This window comes from Atractosteus spatula, chromosome 11 (genome assembly GCF_055471065.1).
Source record: "Atractosteus spatula isolate fAtrSpa1 chromosome 11, fAtrSpa1.hap1, whole genome shotgun sequence".
Lineage (NCBI taxonomy): Eukaryota > Metazoa > Chordata > Actinopteri > Semionotiformes > Lepisosteidae > Atractosteus > Atractosteus spatula.
This window is the reverse complement of record NC_142716.1, coordinates 46934805-46949413: the sequence shown is the minus strand read 5'-3', so window position 1 is coordinate 46949413 and position 14609 is coordinate 46934805. Positions and strand designations below refer to the sequence as shown.

The 14609-nt window shown below is 40.6% G+C and overlaps 1 protein-coding gene across 2 annotated transcripts in view; it reads left to right on the top strand.

The window, feature by feature from the left end:
* Nucleotides 1-781: 781 nt before the first annotated feature.
* pik3r5 (phosphoinositide-3-kinase, regulatory subunit 5) overlaps nt 782-14609 on the top strand; it is a 33523-nt gene continuing 19695 nt past the window's right edge. The window contains exon 1 of one of the 2 annotated variants that reach the window (XM_088927904.1): nt 782-974. The gene's annotated coding sequence lies outside the window, so the exon portion shown is untranslated. Of the gene's footprint in view, nt 975-9942; nt 10013-14609 lie in introns of those variants that run through there. The other variant, XM_088927905.1, reaches the window with a different exon arrangement.

Here is a 14609-nt window from a genome sequence, read left to right as displayed (position 1 = left end):
AGTCTCTTGGAGTCTTTGTTTTTCTTATTCATAACACAGGGGCTTTATCAATAATGGAGACGTTTTGGGAGTTTGGATCAATATTACAAATGTATAACAGAATTCAGTGTACTGATCTAAATTAGGCAGAATAGTGGTCCTAATACAGATCCCAGTGGTACACCACTCAGTACATCAATGTAAACATTCACCCAATTATTTGTACTCTCTATTTTCTATTCATTAACCAGCTCTCAATCCACATGTAGGCATTACTTTGGATGCATAACTCCTGTGATTTGAGAATGAATCCTTTATGCAGACCTTTACCAAAAGCTTTCTGAAAACTGTGATACATTTCTATCCATTACTGTTCTTGCTTGTTCAAAGAACACTGACAGCCAAGATCGGCCTGTTCTGTTGTTTCTCAAGTTGCCTGACGAAGAAGATTCCTTTATCGTCTGTGAGTCAGATAGCAGAATGAACATTTCACAACGACTATCTCTTGTCTCTCCCCTTTCCTGCCAGATCAAAGACACTGGCCTTCTTTTTAGACATACGTCTGCAAAGCACCAACAGGATGATCAGGGAATAAAAGCCTGAAGCACTGAAACTGCAAAGCCCTCGGCATTGTTCAGCCAGAGAGCAAGTGCTGTTTTTTAAAAGAAACGATCTCACAGAATAACATAGTTCCTTCAAGTGATGCAGAAGCTGTGAACTCTAAACCACTCCCACTCGTTACGACAGAGACAGCCTCCCTTTGTCAACACGGTTGTGCACCTTTCATGTATTTCCTGTCTACAGTGCAGAAGCCCTTCAGTGTGATTAGCTCTGTTTTTCTGTCTGAATAGAGTGAATTCATCATTTAAGGATGTGGCACAATGCTTGAATCTCCCTAACAAATGAATGACAGAGTTCTTTGGACTTCACGGGGGAACATTTGAAACAAAGAGTTGTCTGATGCCAAAGGGATGGACTGTATAAGAAGGGTGCAGGTAAGCTTTCAGATTCTGTCGTGCTGTGATTGGCTTCTAACTATTGCACAATGTGTATCTGAAGACTTGCAGTATTAATGAAGACAAATTCAAGGCTGGCTTCCTCCAGTATCTCGCAAGGATGAGGTTTGTACGGAGTTGAGAGATGTGCTGTAGGCATTTGGATTGTCATCAAATTGCTACGTCGCACTTCCAAAATCCTTCATTTGAAATTCACTTTCACATGATCTCACTGACATTTACCGACAGTGCATTACAAGAACAGAATTTTGTCACTCTGACACCAGAAGCTTCGCTTTCCTTCCTCATGATCCAGTCGTAGATTTTTTAAAACAATTTATAATTTGTCTTTCAAACTAGCCTCCTTAAGAAATATTCCAGTCTAGCAACTTTATATGTACAAAGACGCAGCTTTCCCTTGTAGGACAGTCCTGATGGTGAGGTCAAGCGCTAGTCCCTTTGCCATGTGTGAACAAAACATGTTTTCAGTCTTCCGCTGTTTTTCAAGCTTTCTGAATTCACAGCCTTTTGTGAAAAGTAGTATCACTCTTATTTGTGTGCAACTGGCAATTACCACATCAAAAATAAGAGAAAGAAAAAACAAACTAAAATGCAAACTGGGTTAGTCATTGACACCGTCAAATCAGTAGTGACCTATATCACTTGTGACCTTCTGTTTTAGAAATTGTGTTTTAGAAAAAAAATAACATAGTGTTGAATGCAGAAGCTGTATCTCCGCTAATTAGCAGATGTGTTGAGAATCCAATTTTCGAATCCTACAACAGCAGCTTTCCTTTCATACAAATGTATTCAGGACAATTGTACCCAAGGAATTGTTGTTTCTGTGGAGCACTTAATAATTCATGTCTTTAAAAACAAACTTTATTTTCATTCATAACATGTGATTCCTTAACTGTATGGGATGTGCTGTGGAGCAGTCTGTGCAATGTTCTCTCAGCCTGATGAAGACTTTAGTTTTTTAAGGTGTTTGATGTACTTTTATACATGTTCCATATGCTACATTTTTAATAAGAAACCGCAAATTAGGATGTTTCTGTATCTGCAAGATTGATCGTTTATATTTCTCTGAAAGGTACGTGAATGATTACTGAATATTTAAGGTAATGGAACCGGATTCTTGTAGTTTTAGAGAGAGCACCGCAGCCCTCGTACTTTTTGGCTGTGGCCTTAACGTTCCATAAGCATCTAGACTTCCTGTGGTATATTTACTCATACATGGATTGTAACCTCATTTGAACTCAGTCAGGTGTAACAAAATCTGTTTCTAATGTGATTTATCCCATTGTAGATGACATTATTGGACTTTCACTCATTATTCAATGGGTTACTTTAGTAGGAACTACTAGAAAAACAAAAACCAGCACTCTTGAGCTGTAGGACCTTTGTTGCTTCAGAAAATATCCCCCAGCTGCCTCTGATACTGTCAGTGATAATGCTAAAATGGGATTCTGATGAAGAAAATCTTTGCATCTTTATGTACAGTGATGCTTGCATTTAGCATTGTCTGAAGCTGAGGAAAGACTGATAGCCTTGCGTTTGACTTGCAGATGTTGCTGTGCTTTTGGTCTTGGAAATGTAAAGCAACGTCCGTCACTGCTCCTGATCTTTCATCCGTCGTGGTTTTGCTTATTGGTAGTAGCTGTTTGTTAAACCTGCTTACACCAATCGAGAGCAAGTGAGTCAGTTTTGTATCAGCAACCTATAAGGTTTTGTTACGAAAAATGGGTATGTGGTTTGCTATGTTATATGGTGATAAACTCTGTTAATCACTATGACTATCGTGTGTCATATCATACGTAGAGGGCCAATTGTTTTGTTTCCCTTGTTGCTCTGGTTTTTGTGTGTGTGTGTGTTGAGAGTATTGTCAAGATGACTTCATTGGCTAAAAGGAAGCAACTTCCTATGCAGCTTCCTCCATGGTCCAGATCACTTCCTCTTTAGAATGGCCGATATGATTTTGACTGTCACACAAATAATATAAAATTGGGAAGTACAAGTGAAAATTCTAGAAGCAATATATGTCAAAGCGCATTATAGAAGCAACAAAGAGATGTTTTTGTGAAGCAATGGGGATCTGAAAAATGACTGGACAGGCAAGGGATTTGTTGTCAAAGAGACATTTACAAATACCTTCTTCAACAGAGAGGACGTTCTTTATTTCCGAGTCTTTATATGTGTAATTCTATCACTCAAATATACCCGAATTAAACTGTAATTGATTCCTTTTTTTTTCAAGGGCCACAAGACTTAGGATGCAGGGTCTGAAAATGTAGGTGAAACAATCTAAATAATAAAAATAGGAATATGCTTTCCGGAAAAAATATTAGGAAATCCCAGTAAAATTGATGGACTTTCCTAGTGACAGTACAGGGAGAGAAACACATCCATCATCTGCGCTGACCAGAATAATTCTCACAGAGCTCCGAACCTTTATCTGGCAGAGGTTCTGCATATTTTGGCCACAGAGTACATAAACTTCTTATTTTCATTGTGAAATTCATCTTAAAATTGTGACCACCAGCTTTTACTTGTGGACTGAGTTGTTCTTGCAGAATGAATGTTGGTGAAAGACAGTGCAGTATTTTACTGAGCTGTTTTAATACTTCCTGACAGAGCAGAGAGACTGCAGAACACCCAGAACCCTCTTTTGTCTATTCGATTGTATCTTTCAAAATGGATTTCTACAATCTATGTTGTAAATATTCTGTCCCTTTGAAAATTATTTAGTTACAGCCAAAGCAGTTTCATTGACCATGTCTTTCTACCATGTTTGTGTATAATGTTGACACTTCTATTATAAAAATAACCTAGATAATAACAATAGGAAAAAAGCAATAGTTTAAACATACAGAGTGGGATGCAATTGAGCTGATAGATTAATAATAAATGCTAAACAGATAGAAGTCATTTTTTAACTCCACGCCCTGCTTCTGTAATTGGTTTTATTTTCATATTCAGCGGGGAGAGAGAAATTGCATATGAAGTTTACTTTTTTTGCATGCAGCGAAGGACAGGAGAATGTGCAAATTTCTGTTAGCCACTCGAGTCTGACGCAGGACGTCTCACTTAGTGATAGTGCTATTTCTTGTAAACGTCTGGAAACAGGACATGTTGCCGTAAAGGTCTGACAGCTTGAATGTGATCAATTATGGGCATGAGAAACACACAACTCGTAACCATACAGGCCTGTTCATCCATTTGTTTTCAGAAAGTGGTGTGTTTGAAACTGCGACTGCACTGTGTCTTTAGAGCATTGCAATCAGCCAAGCCTAATCTGATAGGCACAGGGCAGAGACTCAAGCTGAGGCTGTACCATGGGCACGTACACACACGTGCGTTCACTCACACACATGTATGGACAGCAATGGCAAAGAGCGATTTAGCCTGGACAGCATGTCTTTGAACCGTGGGAGAAAAAGAGACTCCTCCAGGGGAGAACATGCAAGCTCCACCTAGACAGGGCCAGATGCCAACCCTTTCTGCCTTAATCAGCTCACAGTTAATATCACGAGCTACACTCTTCCTGGTGAGACTCTTGCCTTTGTCCTTGATCTTCACAGAGGAGGCTCAGATGAGTAATTTAAGCCTTATTGCTGGTAATTAAGACATAGGGGGATTCCCTCAACTGCAATAGTCTTTTTCAAATACACTTTGTAGCCACATAGTATATTATTAATATTAGGAGTTACCATTTTAATGTTGGGCACTTACAGTGACAGTTTGTACATGCTTGCCCTTTTTTTCTAAACATCCTTTTCAAAACTATTTCATTTTTCATTTGTGTTTTCAATAAGAACTTGGTGGAAATTTTAGTAAAAAAAAAAACAGCTCATTTGTTTATTTTAGGGCCGAGTAGGGGTTTTGTTTCAGCTAACATCTATAAGAAACTTATTTTGACTAATGATTTCTGGAGGTTTTTCAGGTACTTTTGACTTATGTTTGTGATTTAACTGCAGTCTCTATTGTGTTTTGAATATCATTTGCTGCAGAATCTTAACCACCTGCCCAGGAAAAGATAGTTGTTTTTCATTGCATTTTCACAGTGTGACTTGCTACTTATTAACAGAAGTTTTTAGTGATTTTTAAGAACCAGTCTTGTGCTTGTGATAATAAAATCCTTGTGCCAAAGGATCTGAAGACTTTAAATTCTTAAAAGCATAATCAATCTGAAACATTGGAAGGCCTTGAAAAGGTGTCTTGCACTTGCCACAGTGTATTATTAATTTATTCTTATTTGCATTTGAAATGTTAAACTAGATTTGAAGTTTACTTTGTCAATCATAGCTGCCGGCAATCTCTTAAACAGGCTTAAATGAAATCAAAATTTTGACCTCCTAGACAATCACATATTTCAGACCTATCTGACGCCAGTCTGGTTTTCCAGAAGCTCTTTCCTCCTACCTGATGGAAAACGGCTTTCAAATGCTGGGTTTGTAATTTGCAGCTGTGGGTGGAATGAAGTTCTGATTTCATCTCGATTGAACCGCTGGGTGAATTCAGCAAACCTACACATTTCAATTGAGCTTAAATGGCAACTTCGTCAGCAGTTGAAGATGTTGAGATACAGTCAAGGGGTGAGCTTTGTGGTATTCTGTGAAGGAAACCCAAAAACCCTGCGCCAGATAAAGTTTCCTTTATAAAGCTTGTAATATCACTGTAGAGCTTTGTCAGCTCTCTTTTTCTTCTTATACGTGGTAAACGATGGAGAGTCCGAGCTTGCTAGTTAGGTACGCAGGTAGAAACGATATGTTTTGCTGGGGGTCTTAGCACATCTGACTGCTGTGTGACGAAGCACCGCCATCTGAACGAGATGGAGTCGGTAATCGGCGATTTAAAAGTTCAGCGAACGGCGGACGAGATAAAGACGAATCCGGGGGCAGTCGGTGCACGTGCTCCGCGCGTCCTCCTGCGCTCGTTTACGCCGTGTCATCTCGCCATCGGCTTGATGGTGGTTTAAATTGGTGGTTCTGCATGAATATCTCCTGCCATTTCGTTGTTGTTTCTTTTTGGCGCGGGTGTAACATGATTTTATCATTCCACTTTTTTTTTTGTCTTGTGTCTGTCTTCTTCCAGGAAGGAAGACCTAAGCTTCTTAGAAAGAAAGCAGCAACACCTACTCGCAACAGACGGAAAAGCGCGTACGTTTAAATGATACCAAGCTCATGCTGCCTCTCGCTCTGCAGCCTTCTTTTCCTGTTTGCCCTCGCACTCCCTCCCTAATCTAAAAAAATCACCTTTGTCGGTTTTAACCCTTTCACTTGCGTGTAAGATTGCAATTTGCGGCGAGATTTAGCGGTCTGAGACGTGGCCTTTTTTGGCATCTCCTTGCTGATTTACCAGCTTGGCTCCCTGACGCTGCCAGGCATCTGCTGCGCACGGGATGGTTTGAACACACACACACACACCTGTGGTGTGCCTGTGGTTCCTATGAGGAGAAGACACAGGAGGATGGAAAAATCAGATCAGCAAAGTACAACCCTCCTTCTTAAGCACCTTTGTCGTTCTCTGAGTTCAGCAGTTTGCTCAAACTCTAAGGCAGAGCAGAGACGGTCTGATTATATCAACCTAATGCAATTAAATGTAATTAAATCCTATTAAACCTAGGACTGCACATTGATGCAGTTGGTTAGCATCCCTGCCTTGGAGCAGTGGGGCCCTGGGTTCAATTCCACACCTGTAGTGTTTGTATGTTCTCCCTGTATTTCCTCCAAGTCCTCTGGCTCCTTTAGACAGTCCAAAGACGTACAGTAGGGGAGGTAGATTGGCCGTGGTGTAAGTATGTGCCTGCCTGTGTCTGTGTGTGCCCTGCGATGGACTGTTGCCCTGTCCAGGGTGTATCCCTGTGCCTGTTGCTTACTGGAATAGGCTCCAGCTCCCCTGTGACCCTGAATTGGATCAAAAGAGGTTAGAGAATGGATGGATGAATTAAGTCTAATTTGAATTAGGTTGATTTATTAGCTTGAATCACCTGACCCTAAACATGCAGCTGCTAGGTTAGGCTAAGGGTTAGGTTTAGGGCTAGAACCCCTTCTCCCTTTCCTTTATTTTGAGGGGTGAGCCAGCGAGCTGCTGCAAGAGCACAAATCAGACATCGCCAAGCACTTCAGCGAGTCATTGAGGTAGGGAAAGTCTTCACTAAATGTTTCAAGTATTCAGGACGTGAATACGAGTGTTAGGATAATGCGCAGTCTGGGTAATTCAATGGCGTGCAGTACACGGAACAATTGTATTTTCCTGACGTCACTAGAATATGCCTTGTGACATGTAGGCACCATTAAGTTAAGATGTCATAAAATGTGCAGAAAGATCTGTCGAGTCACTACTTGGGAAGTGTTGGTGCAGAAGAACATCTAGCTGCAGTGCTGAATATGCAGATCCCTGGAAGTGTATGAAATTGTTGTGTAGCGTGTCAAAATGTTGGGGTTTTTAATACTGTGGCTGACGCTTCGGTGGGGGATGTGTGGGAACTTGTCTAAATGGTTTATACAGAGGTTGCTGTGATGTTTGGTCTCAGTGTGTTCTTGAGTTGACTTTTGGTTTCATCTACAGTAAATGCCTGAATTGTTTGTAAATAAAAAAATCAAAGAAAACTGAAACAGGAGAATCAGGCACCTAACGCCAGTGCATGCTACACCAAGTCTTGGCATTTCCAGTGGCTTTTATTAGTCTGATTACATGATCGTACATATCAGAGTATGATCTGTGTAGGATGCAAACTTTGGCTTACCATCATACACGCAACAGGAATTTAAATGTGCACTAATTTTAATGCCACATGAAATGTCACATTTGGTTTACGTTGTCATTTTGTAAGGGATCCATTAGCATTTATGAAAAAAACTATTATATGTGATGAAGGTGGGGGCATCAAATGCAGGAGTCTGTTCATTCAAAGCTTTTTTAAATCAATAATAATAATAATAATAATTGCTTACACTTATATAGCACTTTTCTGGACACTCCACTCAAAGCACTTTACAGGTAATGGGGTCTCCCCTCCACCACCACCAGTGTGCAGCCCCACCTGGATGATGCGACAGCAGCCATAGTGCACCAGAACACTCACCACACATCAGCTCTCAGTGGGGAGGAGAGCAGAGTAATGAAGCCAGTTTATAGATGGGGCTTAATAGGAGGCCATGATTGGTAAGAGCCAATGGGACATTTGGCCAGGATGCTGGGGTTACACCCCTGCCCCAAGGTGTCAATTCAAATCAAAAGGTTGAATTGACACCTTGGCATTAGTTTTTACAAAGCAGCATATTTTCAAGAACTAGGTGTGATGAATAATGAATGAGAAAGGAAAATGAATCCAGAAAGGATCTTATAACCATGGCCAACAGGGTTATATGCGGTCACAGGTTTCAAGGGCTGATAGAAAGCAACCTGTCTCCAGTCCAGGAGGGCTGGATTCCTGCGGGATTTAGGAATGGTTTTCAATCAAGAACTGGTTAAGACCGAAGCTAAAAAAGTGATTTGACAACTTCTCCAAATAACGTGTTCTTTATTAATGAGTAATTAAGAGCAGAATTGTAGTGAAAACCATAGGACCCTCCCACCCCTGAGGACTTGAATTGTCTATTCTTGTTTGAGTGTCACATTTACTAAAAAGCAGAGGGCACTAGCTCACACACACACAATTTACATTTTATTTCCAGTCTGATACAAATAACCGTTGAGTTCACATAAAATGCATATGAAGTGGCTGAGTGACTTTACACAGCAGAAGAAGCTCATTTTGTGCTGCTCTGCTGGTGTGTGCAGGGTGCATCTTTTGTTTTGTTTTTCCACTCCTCTAACAGTGTTTTCACCTCGGGAGGCAGACAGCTCTTTAGCGCCGAAACAGATGATCAGGGATGAATGGTAGGAAAAGGAAGCTGGGACCACTAGAAAAGCAGCATGTATTTCCTGATCTTGGTTTGGAGCTGCACCTTCTCTCCATCTGCCTGCACTGCCGCTCAAAAACGCCATATAAACGAGCTCTTGGTGTTTGCTCACCACACTTCAGACAGCATCAGTCCACTTTGCCCAACTTCAAAGGCTGTTGCCTGGAGAGGACTCATGGTTGACGCGTGTATTGATTATGTACCAGTCGTGCAGTTCTTCTTATTTCAGAGGTACAGTGTTAGACCCATAAGCCGCAAACTTGAATTCTGTTTTGTAGCTAAAGATCCAGGGAGCGTGGGCAAATCAGTGAAGAATTCCCCATGAGCTTAATGCCTTTAAACAACAGGGCTTAAACAAAAAGGCAAATGCCGCATTGTTTAAGCCCCTTTGTTTCCTAAAGCTACCATAAGCTCATTCTCATTATAGAAGAAACAGGCTGTTTATAGCCAAGAGGAAAGCCATAGGAATATCTGCAACCATATCAATCAAAAAGCCACAATACAATGTAATCCTTGCAGAACTCTCAAGCAGTTTCTCGACCCTTTTTGGTCACACACAATAGTTTGGAGCCTGGTCAGCACCTGCTTCCTTAACAGAATGGGAGACTGATCTTCCTGTTTGGTGGTTTTGGAAATTTGATCACGCTAAGAGCAAGGGGATAATATGATGCAGAAATTATGTAAATGCCCGGCAGAGTACACATTGCAACACCATCGACAATAATGCAACATTGTCTCAGATGTTAAAAGGCCTGCAGAGTGAGAATAGATTATTCCATGTGTTCTTTGCTGTGCGAGGGGTAGCTTGAAGCAAATGGCTTGTTTTGTATTCTAACTCACAGAAACCAAAAGCCAGGCACCGTTCAGGATTGAAGCATCAAATCTGAGCTGCCAGATCAAGACACCAACGTTTTCTGAGTTCTGTCAAGTGAAGATCTAGGGCAGCCTCTGTCTCAGGAGTGTGTTCTTGGCGTTAACCAGCGCCGCTGTGAAGTGGATTATGAGCTTACTTGGTTGAATCCGTGTCATTCTTTGGAGCTGACATGCTGGTTTGATGATGTTTTTTTTTCTTAAATTTTGATCTGGAGAAAGGCCTGATCTCCTTGTTTCTCTCATCTCTCTGCATCAAAGGTACGTTTACCTCTCCTTATCAGTTGTTTCTATTCTTTCAACTTTGAGGGCCGCATTTTAGCGTTGTGGTTTTATTGTGAAGTTAAAAACCACTTAATTTCATAATTCCAGTTATAAACATTGGTTTGTTTTGTAGTAGCAATGGTATCCAACGCTGTCTAACTGAGGACCTAATATTAATATGGAAGCAACAGAAACCGAGACTACAGCAGTACATTCAGCACTGATGTCACATTCACAGGGACTGCAATGTAAAAGATATGCACTCTCATTCCAATTAGCATTTAACCAAAATTAAAATATATTTTCTAGTGTCATTGAAATCATACAGTAGCGCACTGATTTTTAGATGATTGCATTTTCTGAAAGCAGTTAAATAATGGAAAGTTCATTACCAGTGGGTCTTGGAATTTAAATATAGTTGCAGCACCTATTATAACACCACTTTCAAGATGTAAAAGACACTGGCTTTCACAGAATACATCCTGAAAGTTTATACATAATAATTCCGCCTGATGTCAGAGACAAGCAGAAGCTCAGTCTTGGTGCTGAGGGCTGTTCAGCAGTGTGGAAGACAAGGACACTGGGATAGGTTGGTGTCAGCTGTCTTTCCTTATTGCAAAACCTTCAAATGTGGAACTAAACTTGTTGACATTAGAAAGGAAATGCACACATCCCCTTATGAAAGGGAATGATTTCATGATTTCAACATTTTACAGCCAAAATAAGAAGTGTGCAAAATGTTGTTTTCAGTCAGTCTAAAATATTTTTTTTTGTGAGGGGGAATGAGGAGAAAACAGCTTTTAGCAGATTCCAAATTGACATTCCTGTGTTAACACTTCCAATTAATCTGTTAAGATAATTCTTTCTGTCTCTCACATAGAAACCTCAGTGTGTAACACCCTCATAGAGCATTAGTTTCCCAGCACTTGGTGCAGACCAGGCACTTATCTCTGCCCTTCTTAGTTACAGCTTCAGTGACTGTGTCCTAGTGCCAGCACTGTAGTAATTGACTTTTCCTTCTGTCATGTTCTCAGTTTAGGTCTGGTGAGATCCAATACTCTGTCTGACATAAATGTAGAGCTTTCAAAAGTTCAGTCTAGAATGTTTTTTTTTCTTCCTTCTGAGTAGTTTTTTTAAAAATAATTTAAAACCATACTTCACAATTATAGTTTTCAGGAGATGGAACTACCAAGCTAATGCCCTCATCAAATTAATTTCCAACCAGTGATCGACTGTCACACATCACGTATCCTCACTGCAACTGCTTATCTTATCATATATTCTATATCATCTTGTCACACAGAAGCTTGCACAGGCATGATCTACATATTTATGTTTCAAAGTCAGTGAAGTTAAAGTCTGTTTTCCAGTGCTAGCTAACACTGCATTGATCTGTTGAAGTGTATACAGGATAGAGCCCACCTCTGTATATTTGCAAGTCAAGACTTCAGCAGAAGGCATTTGGTATTCAAATCGGGGACAAATCCAAAATGTTATTTCAAGCTGTTTTGTTTTTGTTTCCATTCCCTTGCTGTAAACAGTGGAATAATTGTGAATGGAGTCGGTTCATTCCCTGCAGAGGTATACATTTCCTGCTTGCTGTGCCAAGTGCTGTTAATGTAAAAGATCCCTGCTAGTTGCGCTGAACTGCATGACCTTCAGTTCCCATCCGCCATTCATTAGCATGCAAGGTAATAGTCTGCTTTACCTCTGCAGCTGCAAACCGAGAACATTTCCTGTCTTTTTCTGAAACCCACATGTGTAAAAATAGTGAAAACTTCATTCACGAGCATCCCCCCAGTACAGTATACGGTAGGTGCATGAGGGCATAGAGAAGCTGAAATGTCAGTATGTATAAGATTCAGTGCCTTCTGTGTAAGAACATTTGTTTATATGTTACTGTTAGTAAGAAACGGATTAGTTCCCTTTTCATTGAAGATAGAAGTTATGTTTCTGAAACAGCTGAGCAAGTAATACCTCTGAAAACACTGATAGGAATCAGTGAAAAGGGGCTGGCTTCAATGTGCTCAGTGTCAAGAGAGAGCTGCATGAAGCCAAACTGACGTAATGAAGCTAGTCTCTTACTCATAGCCTCTGAACTTCTAAACCCAAGTTTTCTAAAAAACACACATTGCATGTGTTACCTTATTCTGTGTGCCGAAAGGTTGGAAAAGACTTTATTATGTTGCAGAAATGGAAAATTTCTAAAAAAGAGGATGTATTAAGAGCCCAACCCACTTACCCTACATAGACATCCTATATGACGTACAGAAGATTTCAGCTGTTCAACTCACTGTGCACCATGAATTATGGGTATGAATATTGATTATCTCTTTGTCCAATTGCAACACTACAAGAGAAGGAACTGTCGTGTCTTGTTATTCTGCTTTTTAAGTTCTGTCTCCTGCGATTTGATAAAGAGTAATCTAGTCTACTGGTCTTAACTCCCATTCTAACCTCTACAGCTTATCATTTTAGGTCTTTGTCTAAATGTATTTGTGCCACTGCTTAGAGTTAGCTATGTCACTGATAAATCCTAATAAAAAAATCTATGTGTTTATTAATTGTGGCTTTATACAAGAAGATGTAAGAAAGTCTTTGCTTCTGTAACATTGTTCTCACACAATGTGAACAAAAAGTTTTTTCCACCTCGTTTTTATTTTCTAAAAATATGTAAAACATTTTAAAGTATTTTAAAAATAAAACACTATCCTTTTTCTGGTGTTTTTTAGCAGAACAAAAGCATGCAAATGGCCTGGCCAGTTCCTTTTACTCTGCTCTGCTATGCAAATTTTGCCAGAATTTGTCATACAATCATATCAGCGAGTTCCAGTTCAGAAACTACTTGGCTTGTTTGTCTAATATCTTCTGCTGTGCAACAGCAAGGTGAACGAACATGTCCATGTAATGATTCAATTTAAGCAACACTCCTCCTCCTGTTTGCTGTGGCTTCTACATGCCAGGCCTTCTTAAAATGTGTTCCATTTCTATATCTCGCTTTTTTGGAGGAGAAACAGACAAAGACAAAAATACATTTTATTTTTCAAAAACTTAAAACATGAAAGCAAATCGAGCTGGAAACATATAAATATTCTGTACTGACCACCCCTCCAGTCCAGAATACATTTGCAAGGAGTTCTGGAGAGTACTGAAGGTTTTGAAAATCTGAATTAACAACTGGGTTACCCAAAATGATAAGTAACGCTTAATCCCATGTGCTTGCATTCACATCTGTAAACACGGTCCATGGCCTTCGGTTCAGAAATGCTGTTTAGGTCAACAGTAACTGACACTGAAGCAGGCATTGTGGGCTTTCTCTTTTCTCTGAGTGGGTAGGCAACTAAAGCAATCCCTCATGAAACTGATCGAGCTGGGGTTCCCCTGTGGTTGCTTAGAAATCCCAGGTCTGCTACGTGAGTCAGTTCTTACACCCTAGTCATATTCCCAGTCTAAGATTCGCACTTGCCCCACTTCTATGAGGAGAATACAAAGCGAACGTGTCATGTGGTCCATTTGTATTTGTATTATTATTTTAAAAGACCTGAATTCGAGACTGGGCAAACACCTGAAAGATGAATTTGAATGTAGACAAGTTCAGTGTATTCCATGCAGGAAGTAGAATATGCATTTTAAGTACCGATGGGAAGCACCAAGCTTGGAGAAGTTGCTTATGAAAATGACTTCATCTAGACTCTATAGCAATAAAAAGCAATAAAAAGGCAACCCAGCTCACTTCTTCAGAACCAACAGTGAGACGCAACGCATGGAGCAGAAGTGAAAACTATGGGGCAGTGCGTTCAGAAGTGAAACCAGAAGGCATTCGTTTACACACAGGCTTGGGGGGGTCTGAAACGGCCATCTCATTGAAGCCGGTGCCCTGGCGTGTTTCAAGAAATGTCTGGATGTGGTACCTGGGTCAGACAGATCCTCACAATCAGTCCTGTCAGGTGTGGCCGAATGGCCTCGTTGTGTGTGCACTGTTACTCATGTTCTTCAGCAGGGCAGGTGTGCATCTGTCTGTATCCACACCCTGTGTTTGTGTGTGGCTGCGGGTGGACTTGGCCCGGGTTTGAGGCAGAGGTTCGTGTTGTTGTTAATTTGTGTTTTCTCCTTTTTAATACTTGCACGTTCGGAAGCATCAGCTTAGACTACCTGACGGATAGGGGAGATGTGACGCTCTGGATGTCCCTGAGCGAGTGATAATGACGCCGTCAGATATTCAAGTCAGCTTCTGTCAGTATTAGAAGTGTTACCTTCCATCTCTAACTGTGACATGTTTGTGGGCCATTTGAGTTAGGGACTGTCCACTAGAATAGGAAGGTGGGCGGCATGATTAAATTTGTAATAAAGTACCAGTGCAGCCCACTGTAAAACTAAACTGGTTGTAAATTAATTGCTAATTACTTGAAGACCCGAAACTCTTCACGTCATTCTCAGTGTGTCAAACAGCCCTATATCCCAGCCATATGTTGCATGTCTCAAGTGAAATTTTTATCTGATATGCTTTTCATGGGGGGTAGCATGGTGGCACAGTGCTGAGGCCCTGGGTTCAATTCCTGGGAAACTATCTGCATGGAGTTTGTATGTTCCCCCT